At 50.8% G+C, this 26,455-nt stretch overlaps 1 protein-coding gene and 1 long non-coding RNA gene across 2 annotated transcripts in view; one reads left to right on the top strand and one right to left on the bottom strand.

Moving 5' to 3' along the window:
- The window catches only part of RPS6KA2 (ribosomal protein S6 kinase A2), a 296,958-nt gene that overhangs the window by 60,043 nt on the left and 210,460 nt on the right, over positions 1-26,455 (top strand). The gene's annotated exons all lie outside the window — the stretch shown is intronic.
- On the bottom strand, positions 1,338-9,075 carry LOC109552848 (uncharacterized). Its single transcript, XR_012324983.1, has 4 exons — positions 8,808-9,075; positions 6,839-8,570; positions 6,473-6,656; positions 1,338-4,681 (listed from the first exon to the last, which is right to left on the bottom strand). It is a non-coding gene; the product is annotated as an uncharacterized lncRNA (long non-coding RNA).

The raw sequence follows: 26,455 nt of genomic DNA, 5'->3' as shown, positions 1-26,455 counted from the left end.
CAGTGGCTTCTCTTATTGTGGAGCACAGGCTCTAGATGCGCGGGCTTCAGTAGTTGTGGTACGCAGGCTCAGTAGTTGTAGTTCTCGGGCTCTAGAGCGCAGGCTCAGTAGTTGTGGCGCACGGGCTTAGTTGCTCCCCGGTATGTGGGATCTTCCCAGACCAGGGATCGAACCCGTGTCCCCTGCATTGGCAGATGGATTCTTAACCACTGCGCCACCAGAGAAGACGTAAGTCAAGGTAATTTGAATTCTTCTGTTACCGCTAACCCAGCTTTGTCCCTTACCATGCCACTGAAATTGTTTCTAGAAGGCTACTGTTTACCTTTTTCTTATAGTAAGTCATCAGTATTTCCTCATTAAGACTAATGCTGCATTTGGAAACTGATTATTCTCTTATTCCTGAGCTGTAGCTATCCAGGTGAGATGGAGCTGGGTTCTAGTCCTGCTGTCTGGTTTTAAGGAAGTCACCTCTCTATCTATGTAAAGAGATGACACCGCCTACTTTAGTGTTACTGAGAACATTTTATAAGATGATAGATGTCAAGCCCTAACCACAAGGTAGATACCTAGTAGATGCTAGGTTTCTTTCTCTTTTCCTACTAATTCTCTTCCCTAAGCATCCTTTATTCTAGACTTTTCTGGATAATTTTCCTCTTCCCAGTCACTGATTATGGATATCTTGGACTTGTTTTATTTTGACCCTATTTCCAGATAAAGTCCTGTTCACAGGCCCTGGTGATGCGGGGGCACGTGCATGGCGGGTTACTTGCTCGCCAGCTCTTGGTGCTATCGTTCTTTTAAAATTTTATGTAACGGTTGTAAAGTGCCATCTCCTCATTTTGTTGTATTTTTCTCATCATGTTTAATGAGTCGAGAGCGTCTTCATATACTTTCCAGTCATGTAGATTTCTCTTGCTCCAAACTGCTTTCAAAATTTTCCTATGTTTTGATTGGGTTCCCGTCTTTTCTCATTGATAAGTACATTAACCATGTGATTATTGATACAGAAAAAGCAGTTGATGAAATTTCAACACAGAAGTTTGATAAAAACTTTGTTTATTGTAGTCATAGAGGAATACTATTGAGTTTTAAGCAGATTTTATATCCCTCAGTCTTTTGGAACTTTCATTAGTTTTAAGTCCCTCTGTTCTGTCAGGATTTCTATGGTTAGGATTGTGTCATCTGCCAATAAGGATATTCTTTCACCTTCCCCCTTCCAAACCGTGTGCCACTCGTTTCTTTCCTACCTCCTCTCCCCCTTTTTCTCCCCTTCTCCCGCTCCTTCCTCCCCTCCTCCTCCCTCCCCTCCTCCTCCCTCCCCTCCCCCTCCCTCCCCTCTCCCTCCTCCCTTTCCTTCTTTTATCTCACTGCATTGGTAAGGACCTTTGTTTAACAGTTGTGATGTTAAGGAAGAATCCTTGCTTCTGATTTTAAGTTTTCTCCACTAAGTGTGATATTTGCTAAATGTTTTGGGAATGTGGCCTTTACCACATTGAAGACATTTTCTTCCACTCCCAGTTTTCTGGAAGAGTTTGGACGGGGGTTGGTGATGTGCTCAGTCTGGTGTCTCTTCAGGGTCACTTTGGCCATTGCATGTGGAGGGTCCAGAGAGGGGCTGCTGCGGTGGCCCAAGTCCAAGATTGCAGCCTGTGTCAGGAGGGTGGGTGGCGGTGGAGACAAAGAGAAGTGAGTCATTTGAGAACTGCTTAAAGGGAGATTAATGGGACTTGGTGATAGACAGGATGTGGGGAAGGAGGAACAGGGAATGTCAGAGCTGACTGCCAGCTCTTGGCTTGCTCAGCTGGGTGGACACCGTTGTTGGGGTAGGGAACGCGGCAAGAGGTACTGACTGCACAAGGTGACATTGACGTGTTTTTGAGGTAGTCACAGTAGGATGCTGAGTAGATACAGGATCCAGGGGCCTGGAGCGCAGAAGAGGGATCTGGTTCAGTCTAGACTCGAACCTCATTGAAAGCTAATGGATGTGGGCCGCTAGGAAACCAGTGTGAACTTCAGTAGTTTAGATGTTCCAGAGGGGCAGAATGGAACAGCAGAAACAGAAGCAATAATCAGAGACACAGCTGAAAATAACTATCTGGGAAAAGATCAGAATACTCAGTTTAAAGAGGTGTTGCAGGGGAAATTGAAGGAGCTCCCATTCAGGCAGAAAGTTTTGTTCCTAAGGGCTAAACATTACATCACAAATTATAGCAGTTGTACCTAAGTGTCTAGGTAAGTGAATAATTATAAACTCCTCAAAGTTTTAGTAACAACTGTGAACTATGAAGAAACTAATATATTTTAAGTACATGAATTATAACTCCGTACATCCACCACCATAACTGGATGAAAGTTAGTGAGGCACTGGATGCAGTGAGCTGTTTTACCGTCGAAGTTTTCAGGAATGGATTGGCGGTGCAGGTGTGTTACTGTGAAGTATGTATCATGCAAACTCATCCACTGAAAATAGCAAGGATTTGGGAAAATGTAGGGTGGGATAGAATACTCAAAACCTTGGAAATTTTGTAACCGGAACACTAAGCAAAAAAAAAAAAAAAATCCTAATTAAAGATCCTTGCACAGAAAGGGCATATGAAATTCCTAATAGATAAAGTAAGCTGCAGTACACACAGAACTTTAATCAAGAGGAAGGCAAAGGCGGCTTGATGACAGACCAGGGGAGGACGGGTGGGGGTGCCTGGCCTTGGAGACGAGGACAGAGGTGGATGGTTACAGGTAAACGCAGCGATGCCAGCGTCTGCTGTTCTGGACCACTGTCTGCGCTTGTTTCTTTTGACAAAGATCCGGAGACGCATGCAACAGACACTTTCAAGACGGAACATGTGACCACACGGGACCAAGAGGGACAGCGTGGGGTCACAGGGCATCGTTTATAGAAGAGTGCGCCTCTGCGTCCTGCCCTGCTCACTTGTGTTAGCCTTTTGTGTTCAGTGTTGTGACTTAGAACCCTTGTGTGCCAGAGACATGGGTCCACGCCCGCTGCAGCTTTTGCGTTATATTCACGCCTGATCGGTCCCAACTCCATCAGTTACACGTGCATGTTATAAAACACGTGCCCCTAGCAAACCCGCTGCATTTCATCCACAGCTTGCGTATCTCTAGATGTGCTTTTTGTAGAGGGTCCAGTGGTGGGGAGATGCTGACTATCTGCAGATGCGTCTGGAAGGAGAAACTGACCTTGAACCACCTTGGCTGCAGACTGTGTATTACTGTTCTATCTGAAGATTTCCTTGTAAGCGTGAGGGGTATTTAAGCGTCTGTTACTTACGATCTACTTGAACTTATCCTAATTATGTGGGAGATGGGGCAGTTCTTTTCCAGATGCAACACTCATATCTTATGCAAAATCAAGTTCCACCTCCTTGATTGTGAGAAACGTGAGCCACTTTCTTCAAAAAACTGAAAATAATATCCAGAATTAATTCAAGTCCTTCTGAAGACAGCAGTTAGAGGAATTGAAAGGTGACCCCTGAAACAAATGTTCCCCGAGGAAGAGATGCCAGTCTCGTCCATTCTTTTAATCAGTTACATTTCACATTCTCATAATTTATTTCATTCTCCTTTTGTTTGCTCTTGAGTGGAAAAAATTAACACCTTAAAGCAGAAAGGTACGCATAAGGTTAATTGAATCGCAGAAAAGAAACTGGAGGCTGCCAGTTTTTCTGAATCGTAATCACAGTAAATACAGTTTTGCATTCTTCTAAACGAAACCCTGGTTCTTTGATTTCGTGTGCTATGTATTACTTTTTCTTCTATTTCTTCTGTGAAGAAATTTTGAGCAACCAAGGGGAACACTTGAGAAGAAGAGAAGATGTATTTTTAAAGACGCAGGTTCTGAAAGCAATGGCGCACCCCTGATGGCCACCGTTCTCATGGGACACACTGTTGACCTGCCTGAGCTCTGATTGTGAACTCGCTCCCCTTCAAGGCTGTGTCTCTGTTTGATTAACGTGGCAACTTGGTAAAATCATGTTCTCTGCTTCCTCAGGAAGTTAAAACATATATTCTTTGAACTTAAAACTGATCTCAGCTCATGTGACTTGAACCCTGTGTACAAGCTAGGGTGTCAGTCCAAAGAAAGCTGTCATCCCTCTCCTATGGCCTACGGTATAGCATACAAAGATAATTAAGATTCAAAATGTGTCCAGTTATTCCCATAATGACATAATTGGAAAAGGGGGTTTAAATCAACGTGCGTAGCCATCGACATGCGCCGGTGAGTAAGTGTTCCGTGGGTTGTAAACGTAAAATGACAACATAGTTGGTAACATGGCTTCACCCGTTTTGCTTGGTGAGATGAGTCATGGTTAGAGAGCGACTAAGAAAGTTTTAGCAGATTCAGAGAGACGGATGGATGGGGGAGTCAGAACGAACGATGCTGTCCTTGCTCAGCCCCCAGCAAAAGGCCTGTGACTGCAGGGACATCCGTGGGTCGTCAGGGGAAGCCAGTAAGGAAGGAGATGGGAGCGGTTCATCGGGGGAGGTCCGAGCAGAGGTTCAGGGGACAGCTGTGTCATAGAGGACGATCTGGGTGGTCAGACGTGTCCCAGGCTCCAAGGAGGCAGGCCTTATGAAGCAGGTACTTTGACAAAGCCAGAGGGAAACAACTCCCAAGAGACATTCTCGGTGCACAATTTAGGCGACGCAACTTCACGTGATCCTAATGAAAGGGGAAAGGGAGAAATTATTTTCAAAAATCCAGTCTGATCCCACAGGTAGCTTCCTAGAGGCAGCTTGGAAAAGCACAGGTGGGAAAGGCCAGAAGCAGACACACCAGGGGGATTAAGACACATCCCTCATCACAGCATCAGAAGGAATCAGCCCCCGCTTAGGAAACAGGCATTTTGAACCTACACGCCGTCTTATGTTTGCCCGGAACTATAAGTGGTCAGCTGCACTCCTGCTGTGACCGTGCGAGCATGTACCTCTTCCCGCTCAGCGGCCACAGTGGCGTACGAGGCAGGCACCGTAGGGCACTTATCTCCCTTTATAAGATGAGATTACGGTTCTTGGCTTGTGGGACGCTCCCCGTGGGCTTCTCAAGGTCCCAGGGCTTGTAAGCGGCAGAGCCAGGGCTCAGAAGACCTGTTCTCAGGGCCCAAACTCTCTTGTTTTGGGGATACACAAGGTTAATAGTAATAGAGAAAGGAGTATAAAACCTCTCTTTCGAAGCTCAGTGTGGGTCCCAGTCTCCTGGTCTGGACAAGTTTCCTCACTGATTACATGTGTACATCAATCTATGAGTTTGTGAAACTGAAGGTGTCCGAAGCCCGTGGATGACTAGATGAGGTCCAGGACGGACGGTGTCTGCAAAGGACAGTCCACACGCATCGACGAAAGAAATAGCAACTGATTGATAAAGGCCCGGCCATCTCAGACCGACCCCGTTTACAGCAACAGACAGATTGTTCGGGAAGGTACGGTAGAGTCTCTGTCAAGGATGACAGATGGAGTTAGAGCCATCGGATGAGTTTGTCAACCCCCAGGAGAGTGTGCAGCGGTCCCTGCAAGCTGACCAGAGCCTGTGTCCCTTTGTCCCGTCGCCACTCAAGGTGCAGCCTCGTCAGCCAGTTGTTACCATTCCCACACTCATGCTCTGTCTCTCCACACAGCCTCCCAAACCCAGGCTTCCGGACGTGCCTCTCCCCACCCACCCTTCCCGACTCCTAGACGCTCCTCTTGTATCCCTTCTGCTCTGTAACCGCGACCTGGCTGGTTCCTGATCCTGTGGGATCCTGTCCACTGGAGGCCGTTTGCCCGCCCATTGCCCCTCACGCCCGAGCTCTGGAGCTTGGGTCACTGTCTCCCTGCCCTTCGGGTAGCCTTCCGACCACAGCTCTTCTCTTAGCTGGAAAGCTTTTGCTCCTTTAAATCTCGCACGATCTGGCCTCACCGCCTTCCCCTCCACTCCTGGCTGTTGTCTGCCCCACTTGGTGTGGCCGTGGCGCCTTCTCTGGCCACTTTGAGAGCACCCTCCCGTGGGGCCCTGGACATCCACACCAGGAACTCATCTCGCACACACGGTCTCTTACTTCCTTTGCCCCCTCACCCCCAGTGACGTTTTCTTCTACTCCAGACCGTCCCCCTCCTCTCAACTTTGTCATGCTGGAAATTAATCAGTCTTAATTTACAAAACCATTCTGTCTGCCTCTGTTTCCTGTCCTAACTGGCCAGGTATGGGGCCACACTGTAGGTTCTCATCCTCCTGTTAAGACCTTCCGGGCCATCGATGAGTCCACCTACCTGCCACACCAGCCCTTCCTGCCACCACTTCCCTTTCATCCAACAAGGGTCCAGCAGTTAGTCTACTGCGATTCTCTAAAATGTCTTGTCCTGTAGCCGTTTAATTCTGTTCATCTGGGAAAAGCACAACCCTGGAAGAAGCCAATCCTTTTCCGTCCTCCGTGTCTGTGTCTGAACTCTGACAGTAGATTACCAGGGAAACACATACCGGGTGGATCGCTACTGTAACAGCCTCATCAGCGAGCCTTTCAGGATGCCCCTTTCTTCCCGGCGTGGTCCTGCGCTCACTCTGCTATTTCTTCACGATGACTGTTTTCAACTTCCTCTGCTCACATCAGCTGGGCCCCTGTTCTGGGCACCATTCTCTCCAGTGGTTCACCGTGCTTCCCACTCTACAGAAAGAGGGAAAAAATAGAAGCCAACACTCAGAAACATCCTCAGACACCTGCTTCTGACCCTACAGCTGATACTTGTCTGTACCCAGCCCCTCCTCCTTCCCTTCCAGCAACCTTAGGAAAGTATCTTACCCCGGCTAAGGGTAATCAGGAAATTCACAAGACTGTTCAATACTCACTTCTTTTGTCTCCCTCCTTTCTCATACTGTATGTGTTCCAGTTTTGTTTAGCTCTGCCCTCGTCTTTGCTGTGTCACGTTCACGCACACGTGCCTTATGCTTCTGCAAAGACACTCAGATGGTTCCTCAGAGCCTCTCCCTTCTCGTCAGCAGATCTTTGTAACAGACATGTAACTCGATACCCTCGCCCCACTTCTTCACTTTCCTTTCAATTCCAATCCGGCATTGACTCCCCCTATCTATTCACTCAGCACATACTTGCAGAGTGCCTACTATGAGCAGATACCAGTAGTTCCGTCCTCTGGGCTGCAGCAGTGAACACAGAAGACAAATGTCACTTCTGTCCCCACTGTGTGGAACTGCAGTGATTCCCCATGTGCTTGATCCCATGTGTCTGTTTCAGTTATGATAAAGCTGAACTGCTGTAACAGAGACTCCAGGATATCGTGACGAATAGGGGAGAGCTTCATCTCTCTAATGGAACGCAGTCCAGAGATGGACTGACAGCCCATGCTACTGTGGCGGCTCCGCGCCATGAGGTCGTTCAGGGGCCTTGATTCCTTCCATCTCCTTCCTCCAGCATCGTTCAGAGTGTGGTGCTTGTCGCTGGGGTTAAAAGCGGACCATTTTCAAATTAGGTTTCCGACCTTCAAAAACCAGAAGAGGTAAAGGTCTAGGAAGATGACTTCACCTTTACTGAGATGTCCTGGAGTTACATCAGTTTCCCCTCATGTTCCGTTGGTCTGACCCTAGCCACACAGCCGCACTTAGCAGTATACAAGTCTGCGAGGTAGAGCCCCCAGCGAGGTGGCCATGCACCCAGTGAAACTCTGCCACAGTCCAACCTACATGACTTTGAAGTAAACTCTGGCCTCATTCTCTTTCTTTGCTCTAGAGTTTATTCGTGACATCGGGGTACCCTGTAACTTATATGAGTTTTTCTGGGGGCTTTTGTGTGTTTCATTTTTTACTTTACCTTCCTCCCAGGCAACACCGTCCCCTGTTTGGCTGATGTATTAGTCAGGCTTCTCCCCAGAAACAGAACTAATAGGAGATACATATATATATATATATACATATATATATATATATATACACAGCGAGAGAAAGAGAGAGAGAGAGACAGAAAGGGATTTACTACAAGAAATTGGCTCATGTGATTACGAAGGCTGACAAGTCCCATGTCTGCAGTCAGAGCTGGAGACCCAGGAGAACCAGTGGTATACGTTCCAGTCTGAAAGCTGGCAGCCTTGACACCCAGGAAGAGCCATTGTTCCAGTTTGAGTTCAAAGGCAGGAAAAGGCTGATATCCCGGCTCCAAGGCAGCCGGGCAGGTGGAAGTCTCTCATGTTTGTGCACTCAGGCCTTCAGCTGATGGGATGAGGCCTCCCCACATTAGGGAGGGCCATCTGCTTCACCCCGTCTGCCGGTTCAGATGTTACCCTCGTGCAGAAACTTCCCCACAAACGTGCCCAGAATAACGTGTGACCAAATTCTGGGCTTCCTCTGACCCAGTCAAGTTGACACATAAAGTTAACCATCCCAGGTGATTAGCAAATGGTAGGGCACTTGCTACGATAAGGAAAGACGGAGGAGCTGTTTGTGTTCCTGGCTGAGTCAGGGGAAGATGATGAGTTCAGTCTGGACGTGTTACTTGAGTCTCCAGGGAGGTCGTGGAGTTACAGTTTCCAGCAGCGAGTGGATACGTTTGTCTGAAGCTTGGTAGATAAGTCTGGGACGGAGATAAGAATGGAGATACCATGTGAGTATAAATGGTGTGTCTCTAGCTAGCTACCCTGTCAGGTTTCTGACCATCGCCTTTGCCCTCTCGGTTTTGTCTGCCCGTCATCTGGTCCATCCCCAGTCCAGCTGATGCTCCCGCCGACGAGATCTCCACGGGCCTGCTGTTCACCACGCCCTGGCCCAGCCCCACCCGTCTGCTTCCTGCAGATGTGCCGGTACCGCTTACCCTTCTTTTCCAGCTCTTCCTGGATCAGAGTCAGTTACCACACAGAGTGTAAAACCGGAGAAAAACATTCTAATTAAAGCCCCTTAGTGGCCCCTTGCACTCAGGACAGAACCTAAAGTTCTGGAGAGGAAGGCGGGCCCCTGTCCTCCCTGGAGGCCCCTTCTCACGGGCGTTGAGTACACCAAGCTGTCTCAAGCTCGGGGGCTGTTCACGTGGGGTTGGCTGTGTTTTGATCAGGACTCCGTATTCTTTGTGTGGGTGGTTCTCTTCCCTTTTTTCTTTGCCAGGATAATACCTAACTCACCCTTTGCTTTTCATTTTCCCTGGGGCTCCCCTGTCTCTCTGGCCTGGGATGAGGCCCTCCTGTTACCTGTTCCCATGACAGCCGTACGTGCACAGTTAACTATGCTGTCATTTGTTCCGTGACTGCTCGCCCACCAGAAGGCCAGCTCCGTGAAGCCAGCCTCTCCCTGTTCACCACTGCTTCTCCAGAGGTTATTTCATAGCCCCAGGGATTAATCCTGATTTCCTGAATAAATGGCTATTGCGAGCAGAATTGCGTAAACACGTAACACACTGATCCCATTGATCGCTAAGACCAAGCTGGAGGAAAGGTGAATTCATGAGGTGATGGAACCAGAGTCCAGACATTCTCTCCTGACGACCATGTGTTTCAGCTGTTGACGGGAAACACACCTCAAAGCTGGGATTTTCTGAGCCGCTTGATGTGTTAATGTGAGTTAATTCACGGTATCTTCTATCTTGATAGAGAAAGAGAGTCATTAATTCCTTTCAGAAATGTTACTGCAGTATTAAACAATTCCCATAACTCTTAAATTTGCCTGTGTAACCTTAGACATGTATACACATGCATTTCATTTCAGAAATATTTATTGAGCAGGCAGGCTACTAGTGGGCTGTGCAATCAGTGACCACTCTCACAACAGGCCCAGAAGTGTGTAAGTGGAGGCCCTCCTATCCCATATTTAAAACATTTAAAAGTTGTAAGTAAGACATGTTATCTATTCCCACCTCGACAAATAGAGTTGCCAAACACCAAAATTTCAAAAAGTAAGTTTAAAACTATGCGTTATCTATGATTGAAAATCAATAAAATACCCATAATGACTGAATTTAAATATTCATGTCTGGTTGGTGACAGGCTAATGGCAGTTGGATGAGTAATAAACTTAAAACACACATAATGTACAACATACGTTATTCCAGACATTTTATTTTTCTTCCCTTAAATTCGGCAAAATTAACTAATTATGCTGTTGTAATCAGGTTTTCCACACACACTGTGCTTTATGAGCAGTAATGTCAACTTACATAACCTTTGCTGAGTCAGCGTACTTAACTTTTTATTCATTTAATTTTAGAAAACTTTAATTCTGCCAAAAGCAACTGAAGTCATCCATAAGATTCTTTAAGGCGTATTTAGCTTTAGATATAAACTGGGAATTTTGTATATCCTGCTCCACCTTTGTAATGAGGTCTCATAACTTTGTTACCAGAAAAAATTTTACAGAACGTTGTACTTCATCACATAAATTGATGTCACTCATGTCGCTATTTTTACCGTTTCTTAGAGGAGCCTGTGGTTCCCTTAGAGTGGCCTCTGGTTCCACGCAGTGGAGGTGAAAGAGTCAGCAGCACGTTCATGCGTGTGTCCGGATGTTCAGGGGAACAGGTACACGTTCAGGAAGGATGTGAATTGTTGAATATTGTAAAATCTTCCTCAGCTGCCCCTCGCAAGTTTTGCAGATCCCACAGTGCTTCTTAAATCATGCATCGGCGCGTGAAGAGAAGCGAGAAAACGTGCAGGTGGCACCAGTGGGAAGGGCATCCACACCGAGAGCGGGCTTGACTCGCCTTCTCTAGCTCGGTGCGGCCGTCCACAACCGCGCCGCGGACCGTGTCCGTCTGTCGGTCCGCCTGTCTCCCAGGTCACCTCACTCACCCTCACGGCACCCACCTTCGTGGGGTTTGACTCTGCGGCTGAGAGTTTGGAATAGCAGTTCCTGGATCCTGAGCAGAGCTGGTCACGACCCCGACCCCTCGGGGCGTGGGTTGTGCTGAGATTGTGAAGGCGAGGACCCCTGAAGTGCGGGCCCAGGCTCTGGGTCTGGGGGTGCGACTGTCCTCATGAGGGCAAGTAAGGTACCCCCCGGCCCGCAGGGCCCTGCGGACAGGGGGCGACAGAGCAGGACGCGGCTGTGTGCGGGCAGGGTGGCCCAGAGTGCTCTGGAAGCGCGGAGGGTGGGTCAGAGATGCCCCCTGAGAGCGGAACGGCGGAGCCAGCGTCCGGGCTGACGGCGCCGAGCCGAGGAGGGGGTGGGTGAGGCCGGGCCGGCAGAGCGGGAGAGCAGGTCGGGCCTCGGGCGCCATCCCAGGGGTTTGGGCTCCTCCCTGAGGATGACGAGGGTCCTGGAGGATTTGAGGTTCTCATTTTAGAGTCGGTCTAGATGCTCCATGCAGAATGGGTTGAGACGGAACTGGACCTGGAGGGCCCGGGCGGGGCCGGGGGTGGTGATGCTGCAGGAACCCAGGGAACCCGCCGGGGGGCCGAGGCTGGCGATACAAAGATAGGGCGGAGAGACGGGTCAGTGTGGGGAACAGAAACCACTTCCCCTTTTCTGTCCTGCGTCACTGGGTGGAGGACGTGCTGTCGCTGGGACCATGTCCTGCGCGAGCAGGGAGGGGGTGGGGAAGGAGTTCCGTGTGGATGTCCGGAACTGCGTTGCCTGCTGGACGCCCAGAGGACCTGTTCAGCGGGTGGTAGGTGCCGGGTTCTGCAGCTCAGGAGTAGGTGTCGGCTCGAGACCTCGCTTGGATCTTGCAGTCTGTGCGTGATGTTTAGAGCCGTGGGTAGAAGCCAGCCCCGCCTTCCTGGGGCCTGGAATTACAGCCTCAGCGACAGCAGCCAACAGTGTCCCCTGCCATTTACCCTGGCCACACACATCGCAGATAATGGGAGGTGGAGGCCCACGCCGCCAGCCTTGGCACTGGCAGTTTCAAAGATCTTTTCATTTGATCAGGAACTCCATCCTCATCTCTTCCACGTTACTGGAAATCTCTGCACAGTGCAACAGTTACCGAGTCTAGTCACCACGATGCTGACTTCACTGTACTGGAAGACGATGGGTGGACAGAGGGGTGATTCCTAGCGACACGGGAAAAAAAAGCAGAGGAAATTCTCCCGCTCTTCTGAGACCCAGGTGATCTCTTCACCAGGAAACAAACACGTGGTTTCTGTGTAGCTCTGATCTGCCCAGTGGAATTCTTTCCCAAGCCTTTAGTCTCCACGTGGTAGATAAACGACATGTGGGCAGTGGAGAGCATTTGGACGGGCCTCCCTGGGAGAGTTATGGGCACAAGGGTGCTCTCTACCTTCTAGTTAAAGATGATCCTTGTTAAAGAAATTTCCGAGGAACAGCAAATCCAGGTAACGCACAATAGAGACATTTCTTGATTTTGTCATTCAGCAGAATGGTGAGACTCATAACTAAGTGAGGGAAGAATGTCCTTGCAGGGAGGACGGAGAGACACTTATAACTAAGGTCATGTGAACTGAGGTTCTGGCCCCATCGCTCAGCAAACCAGGCCAGTAACCTTTGACTAAGAGGTGTGTCAGCCAGAGCATGATGGGTGGAGTTTCTTTTGTACAAATTGCCTTTATTTTGCTACTTTCCCCCAAAATTGCTAATCCCAATTCAGCTGCTCTTGGGAAAGCACAGAACAAAAATCGAGCGTCTGTGGCAGGGATTTGAAGTTGGTGGACGTGCTGTACTAACGGGGAAACAGAACAACGCCGCCTCGCCGCTGTAGACTTTTTGAACGACATCATTACAGAACTGCTGGGAACATTGTGTGAATAATCTGAGTCTACTTTAGCTACTCGTGGCTACAGATTGGGAGAGAGGTTCTGATTTAGGACCGTAGGAGAACAGCCTGGACACGAGGAACAGAGAATCCTCTTTGTGGCTTTGTGGTCAAGCTGTGTGGCCTCGGACGTAGTTCTCCCAGTGTTAAATTTCTTCCGGACAGGACCTACCCAGGGTGCAAGGAGGTCAGAGTTTCAAAATGACATCAACAGAGTCTCCAAGAAAGAGAATGCATAAAAACAATATCAACAATGCCATTAAGAATCCCTTTCTTGGAGACCACTTTGCAGCCTTCCAGGTGAGCGGAGGGACCGCAGCACTGCACGTGGCCGTGAGGCCAATGCCCGCGGCTCTGTGCCGCCCTGTCACCTTTTGGCTGCACGACAGTGGCTGGCTCAAGACAGGCAGGCTTGCAGCAGAACAGGTGGCCAAGCTTGGAAAGCTTGCCACCCACGGAAATAGCAGACCCTATATTAAGTAAATGACCCCAAGGCGCTCGATTAAGTCAGTTACTGAAAGTGGTTCTGACTTACCCTCGCCCCAAGGAAGCGGGGCTGTGTCCTCGCCCCCTTTTCGGGTGACGAACCTGCCTGAATGTTTACAAACTTCTCCTGGAGGTTTGCTCTCTGACACATGGATGAGTAAGAGCCTCGATGCCTGGAGAGGAAGGCTGCTTGGTTCCCCGGCCATAGCTGACGTCATTTCTCATTAGGGGTCATGCTCTCCTGCCTCCACCAAGCCTTCTCCAGATTCTGTGGGGCACTGTTAGTAAGTACCTTGGCTTACGTTTCTACAGAGCCCTTTGGAGTGTGCAGGGCTTTCTTTTCAACACGGTCCCCAGTCCTATGTGGAAGTCAACTGGCCAGTCACTTAGGTAGTGAGTTTTTCAAAGTCATGCATGACATTTGTAACCCTTTTTCCCCCCTCTCTCCTTATTTTCGTTAATGTCAGACTTCGAGTATGATTTTTTAAACATTCACTTTTCTCATTTTTGTCTTCATTTGGGTCCCATCTCGTTCTCTTTTATTTCTGTTTGCCTTTCAGTTTGGGCTCGCAGAAGCGCCCCGTTCTGCAGAGCAGGCGCCCTTTCTCCTGTTACTTAATCTTGTTCTTGAGTTTGCTGAAGTCCATCTTGTCCCGTGTGTCTCTGCACGGGTTCTGCTCACAGGGCTGCGTGCCTACGGGGGACATCCCTGTGGTTTCTTTACAGTGAGGGATGACTTCAGTTTATCTGAAGCCTCAGTACTAGCCAGTGGGAGAGCGGTGTTTTCTTTTCTGTTTCTCTCGTACTTCTTCTCTCCATCTTTCCTTTGTCTTTTTCTCTGATTTTATTCTACTTTCCTCCTTTTCCTCCCTATACTTCCTTCCCTAAGGCAGCAGGTGCTGCTGGGAGGGTGACGGTCAGCCGAGAGGTGGGATCCTTGTCCTGGGCCTGGTCTGTGGGACTTTGTCTCAAGGACCCTCACTCCCATCTCTCTGTTACCCTCTAGAATGTTGTCCGATTTAATTGCATCTTTGCTAATTTGTAGTTCTTTTCCCCCAGCACGGGATACCCTGTCCCGTTACTGATCCCAGATAAAGGGGATGATTTTAATGGATGGACAGTGCTTCACTGAGCATCGAGAATGCTGCCGCGGCCTGTGACCTGGGCAGCTTCCTTCCAGCCGCGGCCTGTGGCCTGGGCAGGTTCCTTCCAGCCTACTGTGCTTCTTCTTTTCTAGTCTGTGGATAAGTAAGTAATTACCTGAGTAAATGCCCGAGATGTACTGAGCACTGTTCTTTGGAATGTGCCTTCGGTCCTTTTGAGGATAAGCTGTTTAGATAGGGGTCCTTAGAAACCGTTCCATCCCTTGTGTGTCACGCACATGGTGGTGTGAATGGAGGGTGCAGACAGAACCCGGAGTCCGGTGCGTGCCGTGGTTAGGAAAGCCTCACGGAGAGGGTCGGGCCTCGCTGGGCCCTGCAGGGTTGAAGGCGTCCAGAGGGGACACTGGCTGAGAGCCCTGCGCCCTGGAGGACTGGGGATGGGGGGTGCAACGTGGGAGCGATGCGTGCAGCGGGCCGCGGGGAGAGGGAGGCGTCTGAGCGGCTGGCCCAGAGCAGAGGTGTCTGGGGACGTTGGCCGGGCAGGTGTCACGCTGGACCGCTCTGTGTCCCAGAGCAGGTTTGATTAGTTGCTCTGGATACATCGTACACATTTGTGTGAGAGCCTCGGACAGAGGCCTCTGCGGCTCCAACAGTGGAGCTAACGACGGGTGTGGAGCTGGGAGGTGACCAAGGGCAGGGGGGTCCTGACCGGGACTGTTGCATCTGAGGGTCAGGGATGTACAGCTTCTCGCCTTTATCTTCCCCGCTCCACTCCCACCATGGACTTTCCCTGGACAGGCCACCTCCTGGGGCCCTCGTGGGAAGGGATGTGGTCAGGACCCCTGGCTCCGCCAGCAAGATCGGGGACCTCGGAGATGCTGGTGGTCCCACTCCAACTTTCTGTCAGTCAACTTGGAGGCAGAATACCAACCCGGCGGGTGGCTTCACCGTTCACGGCTTCCTTCTGCAGTGTGGGGCGCCCTCCCAGCAAACTGCCCCGGGATCTGGGCTCAGCCCCGGGCAGTGAAGGCCCGGCAGGTGCCGGCTTCCTGAGTTACAGTTGGACAGTTTTGTTCAGAGGTGCCAAATATTTGCGTCGGGACTGTGTGGGGGGCACTTATTTAAATGAACTTATTTACAAAACAGAAAGAGACAGACGTAGAAAACAAATTTATGGTTACCAGAGGGGAAAGGGGGGAGGGATAAATTAGGAGTCTGGGATTAACATATACACATGACTGTATATAAAATAGATAAAGAACACGGACCTACTGTACAGCACAGGGAACTCTATTCAGTATTTTGTAATACCTATAAAGGAAAAGAATCTGAAAAAGAATGGATATATGTGTGTATAAATGAATCACTTTGCTGTAGATCTGAAACTAATGTGATACTGTAAATCAGCTATACTTCACTTTAAAAAAATGGTTGTTGGATATTGTCTAATGCCTGTTAGCATCCGAGGATCTGAAAACAATAAATGCACGAGGCGGCTATAGCAGCTGAAATGGTTGCATCTCCTGCCCACGCCTGTTCTGTGGGGTCCGTCCAGCTGGTCCAGGGCTGCGGCGGCAGCAGGAAGGTTCTGACCCGGGAGGAGCACTCTGGGACCTAAGTGGTGGGACTGGCGCGGCTCAAACCCGACCTCCTCCCCTCGGCATCCTTTACTCGCTCATCCAAGGAGATGGTTACTGTTTTTCACATGGTGCCTGTATTTTTGCTCTTTTCGTCAGACTGGGGGGACACACGCACACATACCCGTGGCGGGGCGCTCAGAGGTCTGCGTCAGAGGTTTCCTTGAAATTGTCACAATCTCTGCTCTCAATCCCAGGTGCCCAGGTTTGAGTGTCTCTTCCTGTGAATTCGGACATGAATTCTGCTTGCAGAAGGGGAACCAGTCCTTCTACAGTAGAAGAAATAGTGTAAATTCATACAGAAGCGTGAGGGACCTGGCTTGGGAAACCAGTGGTTTATGGCATGAGGTTTTTAGGGCAGCAGCCTCGAGTACCCAGAGTGAGGTCTGGGGGCCGGCACTGATCCCGGCTGGTCTTACACGGAGCCGAGAGGAAGGTGGCTTTAGGGGCCGCCTTTGGGTGGAGCCTGGTTCCGTTTAAGTGGTTTCAGTTGTTTGGACTGAGGAAAGAGAAAGGTATCTCTACTCAGCTGAAGTGCTTCACTTCCATTCAGAGGACGGCCAGGCAGAGGCCCTTTCTCAGGAAATGTGGTCATTTGACAGAAACGGCCAAGGTGAAAAGCAGGCCCGTTAGGCAGCTGCGTCTTGGAGAAACAGATGCTGCCCGAGCCCCGTGGGCAAAGGGACCCTTTCTCCCCAGAAGGAGCTGAGCCCGGTGACTACTGGGGAAAGGCGGCCTGAGATGGTGATGGGAAGGGACAGCACCCCGTGGCGTCACGGACGGAGGTACACGCACCTCTGGGCTGCGTCTGCCCTCCACGTGCTGGCAGACGCGCTCCTTGTTTCCCGAGCCCGGGCTCTGCTCCCCGATGAGTGAGCTTTTCTGAGCAGGGGGGACGGTGCAGATGAGGAGAAGGGAAGGTTCCGGGCCAGGAGAGGCGGGCGCGCCATGAGTCGGGGTCTTGGGGGCAGCGGTTGGGATCTGCTGGAGGGACGGCTGCCGTCAGGGCACAGCGTGTGCTGGGGCAGGTGGACGGCCGGGGGTTCATTCCTTCCTGTGTCCCTGGAGTCGCACTCTGTCTGTACACCCCGTGGATTTGGGCGTCTTCCTTTGTCTTTGGCCTCCACCTTGAAGGGGTTCCCTTTGCACCGTGAGCCCTTATCTGCTTACTGGGGGTTACGCCGAGGTTTTCCTGATGGTCATGACCTCCTGGGGCTCCGGGGTGCGTGGGTGTGCAGGCGTGTGCACGTACGCTTGGGGCTGACCTGTGGCTCACGCTCCCTGCTCCCTGCGCTGGTCCATTTCCTCTCCACCTTTCAGCTCCGACCTTGCTCCCATAGCTGCCATGACAAATATGTTCTCACCCCGGGTCTCTCCCTAATTCACCGACTCCGTGATGTTAACACAGCCAGTCAAACTCTTTGGACCTTAGGTTTTAAATCCGGAAAGTGAAGTTGGGGTAGAATCCAAGGTTCTTATTTTTATTGATGGATAGTTGATTTAGAATATTCTGTTAGATCTGGGGGTACAGATTAGTGATTTGGGTTTTTTGCAGATTATATTCCAGCATAGGTTATTAAAAGATATCAGGTATAATTCCCTGCGCTATGCAATAGGTCCTCGTTGCTTAGGGATCTAAAATTCTCACTCCCCGATTAAAAGTTTGCCAAGTGCATCCCACCTAATAATTCATTTACTCTTCGTAATTCTTGGGGGCCCCCCTGCACAGTTACTATCCCATTTTACAGGTGAGGAAACTGAGGTGCTTATATGTATGTTGGTGGGTATAAAGCTGCCCCCACGCTCTCCTTGCATTCAGGATCGCGTCGGGCAGCTGACCTGGGCGTTTGCTCAGCCCCGCACACACCTGTGGTTCTCCTCTGTCACCCCGGCTCCACTCGGCCAGCCTCACCCACACCTTCCCCTGCCCAGGTGTCATGTCACTGTGTGCCCTTGATTAGCTGTCTTTCTTCCCTAGAAATTTATCAGTGGTGATGAATTGCTTCTGCCGTTTCCTGAGTTTCCATGAGTGGACGTGGTGAGGCTAACCACGTGCTGACCTGGGCCGCGGGGTCCTCATCGCTGGCCTCTCCGGGAGTCCTGCCCTCCGCAGGGGTGTGGCTCGCGTGTGGGAACATGACCCCCTAGCGGGGACCTTGGGGTTGAGAGAGCAGAGCCTCCCCCCTCTGGCCCCGGGCCCCTGTGGCGCAGTGGGTCCACCAGGTGCGGACGCAGACTCAGCTCCTTTTCAGATCGACCCGGATGTCCCAACGCGCAGCTTTTTTGGGGAGCAGGGAAGACAGGCCCAAGGTTCTGGGGGGCAGGTGGAGAAGGAGAAAGACTACACCCCCCGTCTCACAGGAAACCCAGAAATCCTGCTGCATCTTCTACCTCCAGACACCCCCGCCCTGCCCGGGCCTTCCCGCCCCCAACGCACAGCCTTCCCACCCAAGCCCAGGCCCAGCGGCCCCTGCTCGAATCCCCCCCCACCTCCCCCCCTTCCCCCTCCCTCCTCTCCCCTATCTCCCTGCCATCAAATTCCCGTCCCACCCGACCGGGAGGCAGAGCTACTCTGCTTGCCCAGCTCTTCCCAAGCTGGGAGGTCCGGACTGGTGATGAACCCCTCCGGCCAACGGAACCCTCCCAGTGCAGGCCGGAGCCTTGGTCGTGAGCACACATGCAGTGCGAGAGCAGTTCTGCGGAACACGGTTACTTGCGGCTGTGCTCACTGTCTGACAAACCCTGATAGTGTCTCACACAGGGCGGTGTCCGCGAGCCACTGCCGCTTGCTCAGAGACGGTGCTGGGCCTTCTTTAAACATTCCCAAATTTAATTTGTTTGAACATTCTGTGTTTGCGTTCAGCACAGAAAATCAAAGTCTAACAAGCTCCATCTGGGCAAATATAGATGATTGGAGACATGCAATCCAAAGAATGCGGTGAGCTGTCTTCATGGAGAAACAAATACGACGGCATCAGATGGACACCAGCAGTTCTGTAAAATTTCTTAGCAAACTCTTCTTCCTCGAAACCACCTGTTTTTCTTCAGTTTTAGTGGCAGGAAATTCCACTGCCTCTGCGGGTCTGGCCCTGACTCCCAAGTCCCTGGAGGGATGCCCCAGGACAGGAAGGGCTGCTGCCACTCTTTCAGGAATGAGTATTTCAACAGCACCCATTTACCCTCCATAAGAGTGGTTTATACCGTCAAGCCCTTGAGCATGTAACTGCCCGGCGCAGTTCACAGCTTCACGTTCCCCGTCTGAACGTTGGGCCTGAAGCGGGTGCCTGCCTCGCAGCCCGAGGTCAAGGTCAGGTGAGGTCAGGCAGGGCCAGCGGTCACCTCTGCTCTGCATACGGTAGGCGCTAAGCCAGCGGTCATCTCTGCATACGGTAGGCGCTAAGCCAGCGGTCACCTCTGCATACGGTAGGCGCTAAGCCAGCGGTCACCTCTGCTCTGCATACGGTAGGCGCTAAGCAAGCGGTCACCTCTGCTCTGCATACGGTAGGCGCTAAGCCAGCGGTCACCTCTGCTCTGCATACAGTAGGCGCTAAGCACGCAGAGCTGTTGTGATTAGGGGCTGTCCCGTTGTCAGAGGTGGTGGAAGCAGGAGGGGGGAGGGGAGGACCACGTAGCTGCGCTTCCGTTTCTCTGGCCTCGAGCAGTTGTGGGCAGAAGTGCAGGTGGCCAGAGACTTGGCCCATTTCCTCTCTTCCACGTGGGTTGTTCCAGCAGCACGGGGAAGGGCTGCTGTAACCGTGACCTGCAGCTGCATCTCACACTGGACTCGGTCCTTCCCGGCCTGTCCTGGGGCCTGACTCTGCCACCACTGATGAAGGAGCCCCACAAAGACGAATGAGCCCCCACCGCAGAGACACGAAGATGAACACAGGGCCCTCAGCTGGACTGAAAGCATTGCCACAGATGTTGTGGAAAGACAGATGAAAGACGTGTAATCCAGGGCAGTCAAGGCAGGCTTCCTGGAAGAAGTGGCGAGTTCCACAGGAGAAACAGGCTGGGCCAGGGGAGGCAGAAAGGAGGGCACACAGGCTGGGGCACAAAGGGCTGCGGGTGCGCCTGAGTCTGCAGGCAGAGGACAGGCTGCAGGGCGTGGTGTGTGCTGGGCGGGGTTTATCCTGAATGACCCGAAGGTAGAGAGGAGGGCAGAGGCTGAGGGTCTTTCCACTCTGGATCCAGTGGCTGAGGCAGGAGGGGCGGGAGCACAGTGATGGAAGTGACCAGGGCACCATCGTCCCCGCAGCCCTCAGAGCCCCTCCGTCCTCGCGCCCGTGCATTTGTGCCGGTGCTTACAGCCTCTGTGAGCATCTTCACGCTGCTGCCTGCTGCAAGGGGCTAAGCAGGAGGCCCTGGCGGGCCGGAGGCTGCTGCCCAGCACCAATATCTCCCCGCCCCCAGTATCCTTCTTGGGAAACAGATCGAGCTGTTTGGGGGAAAGTGTTTGATAAACGTTCATGCTGAGAGGTGAAGCTGATGAGGGCTTGTGGGGTCCCTGGGCCCTCTGGGGCAGGCAGCCGCGAGACCCCAGCTCTGCCTGGGAGGGTTACCTGGCCCTCGGTGTCTACACAGCTGGATGACAAGACCTCCTTATAGACTCACTCGTCCCCCTAGTTTGTTGCCGGCCGTGTGGGACTGATGGTGCAAGGTGGGGTTCGGGCTCTGGAACCCTTTGCTGTGAACCCCAGTGGGCTCTGGGTCTCGATGCAGCAGAAGCTCGCGGGAAGCAGAGGGGACGTTGTGTCGCTGGATGCCTGCGGCTGGTCTGGGTCTGATCCCGAGAGGCCGGGTGGCGGCCGACGCTCCCCAGACCCGTCTCTGGCTCACAGTCTGTGGCTGGTGTGGGGACCGGCTCCGCTGTCTAAGCCGTGGGTTTCCACCCCTCAGGGTTCAAGGCTCTGGATACATTCTCCCTCTGTGCTTCTTAATCCGAGATGCTCTGGGGGCATTTCTGTGTATATAGTGATTTTCCTGACAGGGACGCACTGCCGGGAAAAGGGACCTTTATTGATTAATGGAGGGAACTGTTTTAGTCCTGGATCATCCTTCGACGAATCACTGATTTATTGCAAATGAAACTCGACATTACGTGACCACATAAGTAATTAGGTAATTACTTTAAAACTTCAAAACTAATCGTCCACACTGGGACCAGCTGAAATATTTCTGGTCTCTGGGACGGAGGGAATGTGGCCTGTAGATTGTAATGGACTCCGAGAGGCAGACGTTTTGTTGCTATTGACTTGTTGCTGGATTTGGAGACTATTGTGTCCTTTCTTGCCTTTTCAATGTTTTCTCCTGATTAAGAGAACATAAGTGCGTGTCATTTCTAAATTAAACCCTTCTGAGGCTCTAGACGTCTGCGGTCTGCAGTACTGTGCCTATGCAGAGACCCTGTGCCAACTGCGACTGCGGGCGCATTGGCTTCTGCGTTCAGCTTTGCCTCTGTGGCCAGGCTGCTGACAGAGGCCCTCCTGGGGGCCCCTGCCCTGTGGGTGACACTGGCCTTGGGGTGAGGCGGGCGTCCCTCCCGACGGGGATGCAGCTCAGTGACCTCAGGGCTGGCTTCACCAGACCAGCGACTGGACCACATGTCCACCTGCTGCCTGACCTTCCTTCCCATCATCCCTCATTTAAGTTTCTCATTTATTTTTTCACTTGTTAAATAGAGTGATGTGGCTGTAAAGAACACGATGATAAAAGTTAGGACTCGAATGACTAAAGGTCTTACAAGGAACATCAGTTACAGAAGGGAATGCAAGTCTTAGGACGCCATGGAAGCACGGCTGTGTTTTTCCTTCAAGTGGGAGGTCAAAGCACATTCTGAGGACAGACAGACAAGGCAGTGGTTTCACTGGGTGGGGGTTGGAGGCTTATTTTTGGTTTCCAGTTTCGTTTCAGAGTGTCTGATGAATCATCTTGTTCTAGGTATGAAACAACCCCTGTCTCCTTTGCGTCACTGTATTTTTCTCAGCAGACTCTGGGGGAGCCTCAGAGCCTCCACCCCCTCTGGAGCTCGCCCTCCGCGCCTCGTCCCCACTCTCCCAGCCTGGCCTGTACAGGGCCAGCACCTTGCGGGCTGCGGGAGCTCTGGGCTCCGATGGAGCGAGGTGAGCGGACGTGCCCTGCTTTGACGGTGTGAGCTGGGTGTCAGCCCCGAGCACTAATATTCATTGTCTTACAGTGGCCTTTCAACACCAGTGCTTTATTAAATTAAAGGGACTGAAGGAAGAGCTAAGTGGTGCATGTGCCTTTATTTATTATTTTAAATATTTTTTTATAATTTTATTTTATTTATTTTTGGCTGTGTTGGGTCTTCATTGCTGCGCGTGGACTTTCTGTAGTTGCGGCAAGCAGGAACTCCTCTTCATTGCAGTGCACGGGCTTCTCTCGTTGCAGAGCACGGGCTCTAGGCACGCAGGCTTCAGTAGTCGTGGCACGCGGGCTCAGTAGTTGTGCCTCGCAGGCTCTAGAGTGCAGGCTCAGTAGTTGTGGTGCATGGGCTTAGTTGCTCCGCGGCACGTGGGATCTTCCCGGACCGGGGCTCGAACCCGTGTCCCCTGCATTGGCAGGCGGATTCTTAACCACTGAGCCACCAGGTAAGTCCCTGTGCCTTTAATTTTAATTGAACTTTTATGTTCCCCAATTCATTAATGAAGGAAAAGGAGAAGCTGGTACATTTTATTGCCTATAATTATTCAGTGGAAGTTTATTTTGAAACGTATTCCTTGGGTAAATTGCCCACAGGTTAACTGTAAAAGCAGCCTCTGGAAACCCTCAGAACTCCCCTTAAGGGTGAGCAGAATTTCACAATAAACAATATATCGTGTAGGCCATTTTTCTTTTATATTCTTACTTATCGTCATAAGATTTAAACCTCAGCCCCCATCCTGAGAGAGAAGGGCTTGGTGGGGGCTGAGAGACATGCAGAGGGAATTGCGTACTGGGCTCCCTCCCAGGACCGCTAGCCAGGGGCCCTGGAGGGTCGGCGGGATCAGCATCCTGGGGGATGTGTCGGGGGTGTCAGCACCCCAGCCCCCGCTCCTGGGGGTCAAGATGGGACGTTTGTCTCTGAGAGAGAGGCCCCCAGGAGCAAATCTGGAGCAGAAACTAAGCAGAAGCGCAGTTCTGGGACCTGGGATCTCGTGAGGAGGGGACTGAGGCTGGGAGCCACCCAGGCACGGTCTCCCCTTATGCCCAGAGTCCCAGGTGCAACCAGCAGAAAGAAGGCTCAGCCTTCCTGGGTCCAGGCCAGCGCCAGGAGGCAGGCGCGAGAGAAGACCCGAGGGCAGGCCTGCCGGGTGAGGGTGCCGAGCGGGCTTGCTGGTGGGGGACTTGTCCTCTGTGTCCAGACAGAGCTTGGAACTGGGGCTTGGCTTCCAGCGGGGCAGGGATTCCGTGTGTACTGTTGCCTTGCAGGCCGTCGGGTTTGCCTCATCTTGCTGGGGTGATGAGGGTCATTTGTATTAGGGATGGTAGAAGTCAAGCCCACCGTGCGGCCCACTGATCCTTTCTGCCTTGGAGTGTGGTCCTCGGATGATTCTTCAGAGTGCGGTGTTCTAAGCTGTGGAGTCTTGCTTATACGTCTTCGAGTTTTTCCGGATCTGGGTGATATTTCGTGGAAAGGATTCTTTTGCTCCTGCTCTAACGTTCACCCCGTTTTCCTTCTGGCTCTTTTCTTTGACTCCCCTCCTGTCTTTGGTCTTAACTGCGGAACAAAGACTTACTTAGAGCAGAAACGGAGAAGAAGAGACAGAGGAGACAAGGGACTGATGGGGAAGAGAGCACACTTCTGATTCTGGATCTGCTCAGGCGGCCCACAGGCAGGCCTCCCAGAATAAAAGACGAGAACAGCCGTGAGGCGGGAGCACTTCTGACTTAACATCTGGCTGAGACTTGACCTGTGTTGCTGGTTGCAGAATGTCTCCTTTTACATTTATGTCCTGTTTTTGACTATGTCCTGCATGTTTTCTCAGCTTTTCTTAATTTGCATTGTCTTAAATGGCAAATCTAAGTGAAAATATTTAGAGCCATTTCTCGGTATCCGCCAGAGATTGTTCCACAGCCCTCGCGGATACCAGAATTGGTGGATGCTCAAGCCCGTTATCTGAAATGGTGTAGGATTTGCAAGTAACCTACGTGCGCCCTCTGCCACAATACTGTGAATCATCTCTGGATCGCCTACAGTACTTACTACAGTGTGAGCGCTCTGTAAATAGTCGTGAGTACAACGTAAATGCTATGTAAATACCTGCCAACACTCTGCAAATTCAAGTTTTGTTTTCTGGAATTTTCTGTAATTTTTTTCACGTATTTTTAATCCACAGTGGGTTGAATCCAGGGATGCAGAATCCATGGATATGGAGGGTAGACTGTACTACTTTTTTGCTGTGTTGGGACTTAAAAAGCAACATCTCCCACTTACTTGTTTTTTTGTTTGCAGTTTTATTCTCAAGACTTACTATTTTCTTAGGTATTTGTGCTGCTGGTTGGTCAAGCCAGGTTTTGCGATGTGAACTAAATCCTGTAGAATTAATATTTGTGGTTAAAAAAATTATGGTTGTATGTACTAATGGAAGTGATCCAAAATTTATTCTAGTAAATAATAAATTCACTTCCGGGATACACATCTAAACCTGCACAGCTCCTAGAGTTTTCAACCCTGTCGCCACACTTAAAAACTCATGTGCGGTCACCGAATATTTCCTGTGTACTTGTGTGTTAAATATGGTGAGCAAGGTGGGCAGGGGCTGCAGCAGAAGATGCAGAAATTGGAATGATGGATAACCAGCAAGGACCTACTATATAGCACAACGAACTACACTCAATATTTTGCAATGAGCTTTAAGGGAAAAGAATCTGAAAAAGAATTGATATGTGTATACATAACCGCATCACTTCACTGTACACCTGAAACTAACACAACATTGTAAATGAACTACACTTCAATTGAAAAAGGAAAGAAAAGAAAAAACCACACTTGGAGCCTTTGGGGCTGCTTCCCAGCTGGAGTCTGATGCAGGTCTCCTGGCCTCTTTGAAGCTCAGTCTCTCACCTTGCCTCACAACCACCCCTCCCCTGGGTACGAGTCATGAATCACAGTAATTCCCACGTATCGGGTCAGGTATGAGAACATCTGCAGAAACGATCTTACCTGTTGGGAAAGATGTTACGGCATCATCCTCACCTTCAGTCTTAGGAGAACCAACATTTCTTATGTGAAACAAAGGAGAGAAGAAATGAAGGCAGAAACTTGTGTCTTTATTGAAATTGCTTTTAAGTAAAATAAACTTGGAGAAGACTTCGAGCTAACTTGTTGTGGGATTCATCTTCCTTTGTTCCGTGGACTCTCGGGGCATCTTGAAGACTGTAGCTGTGGACGGATTTGATCCCACAGCTGGAGGCTGATGGCACATTCGGGGGGTGAGGAGATGCTCTGAACAATGGAGCAGCCTTTCTAGGGAGCAGAGAGGATCTGAGGCCCTGAGAGCAGCTGAGTGGAGGGAAGTAAGGTGAAACGGGGAGGGGGCTGAGGACGTGGCCCCCCATGGTGGGAGACTGTGGTGAGACGTTACGGAGCCTGGCGGCCGTGTGTCCCTGAGCTGGGCTGGCCAGGGGGACACCGCACAAGTGCGGTTCAGTGTAGAAAGTTAGTTCTGTATTTGCTCAGGGTCCCAGCTACGTCTGAGCACACCGGCTTTAAAGGTGGCTTATTCCATGCTGCTCTGGGAGTGGTTTTGGTATTAGAAGCTTTTTAAAAGCCATAACCTCTACACATAATGTACAACCACAGTCATTTGCTTGAGAGGTTAAGTCCCTTCCTGCAAGCACACATAGAAGAAAAGAGTTGGACAGACCTCCATGGATGTGTCACCACAGTTATATAAAAATTATCAAGGAGAAGCCAGTCTTATTTTATTTATGCATCTACCCTCTCTGCCTGCCCCCACTGCAGATTATTTTGAGACAAATCGTAGTCATCATATAATTTAGTCCGACAATATCCTCCCTCAACTTTTTAAGTGGCAAAAATTAAGTAGCACCAATACCTACTTAAGGTTGGTAGATGAACTTGATGTGGACAGGTTTATTATTATTTTTAAATTCTCTACGGTGAGATCTCGTACCTCCTCCTGTGTGTGCCTCTTGCTGGTCCCCATTTCTCAGTACCAGGAGGTCCCACCTCCTGTGTGTAAAGTCCAGCCGAGTTGGGTCTCCGGGGAGGGGAGCCAGCACTGACCCAGCTCCCTGGGGGAGTTGTTGAGATTTCCAGAAGTTCTGTCTTTTATACATTTTCAAAATAGGCAAACAGCTACACGGAAATTCCCCTACGTTTGGTAGCATTGAGTCCATTTGCGACAGGAGAGTCTTCCCCCGATAGTAAGTGATCGGTCAAAGCGTGGAGGCAACGGGAAAAATAGTTCATTCGTGATGATCAGCCATGACCGTGCTCGGTGGTGCAGGTAACATGCAAAGGTGTGAACTGCCGGAGTTTGAACCTGACTGGGAGTGAGCGTGTAGACTC

This window comes from Tursiops truncatus, chromosome 12 (genome assembly GCF_011762595.2).
Source record: "Tursiops truncatus isolate mTurTru1 chromosome 12, mTurTru1.mat.Y, whole genome shotgun sequence".
NCBI classification, from domain to species: Eukaryota; Metazoa; Chordata; class Mammalia; order Artiodactyla; family Delphinidae; genus Tursiops; species Tursiops truncatus.
Note: the sequence above shows the minus strand (reverse complement) of the source record. Positions and strands in the feature narration are given on the sequence as shown.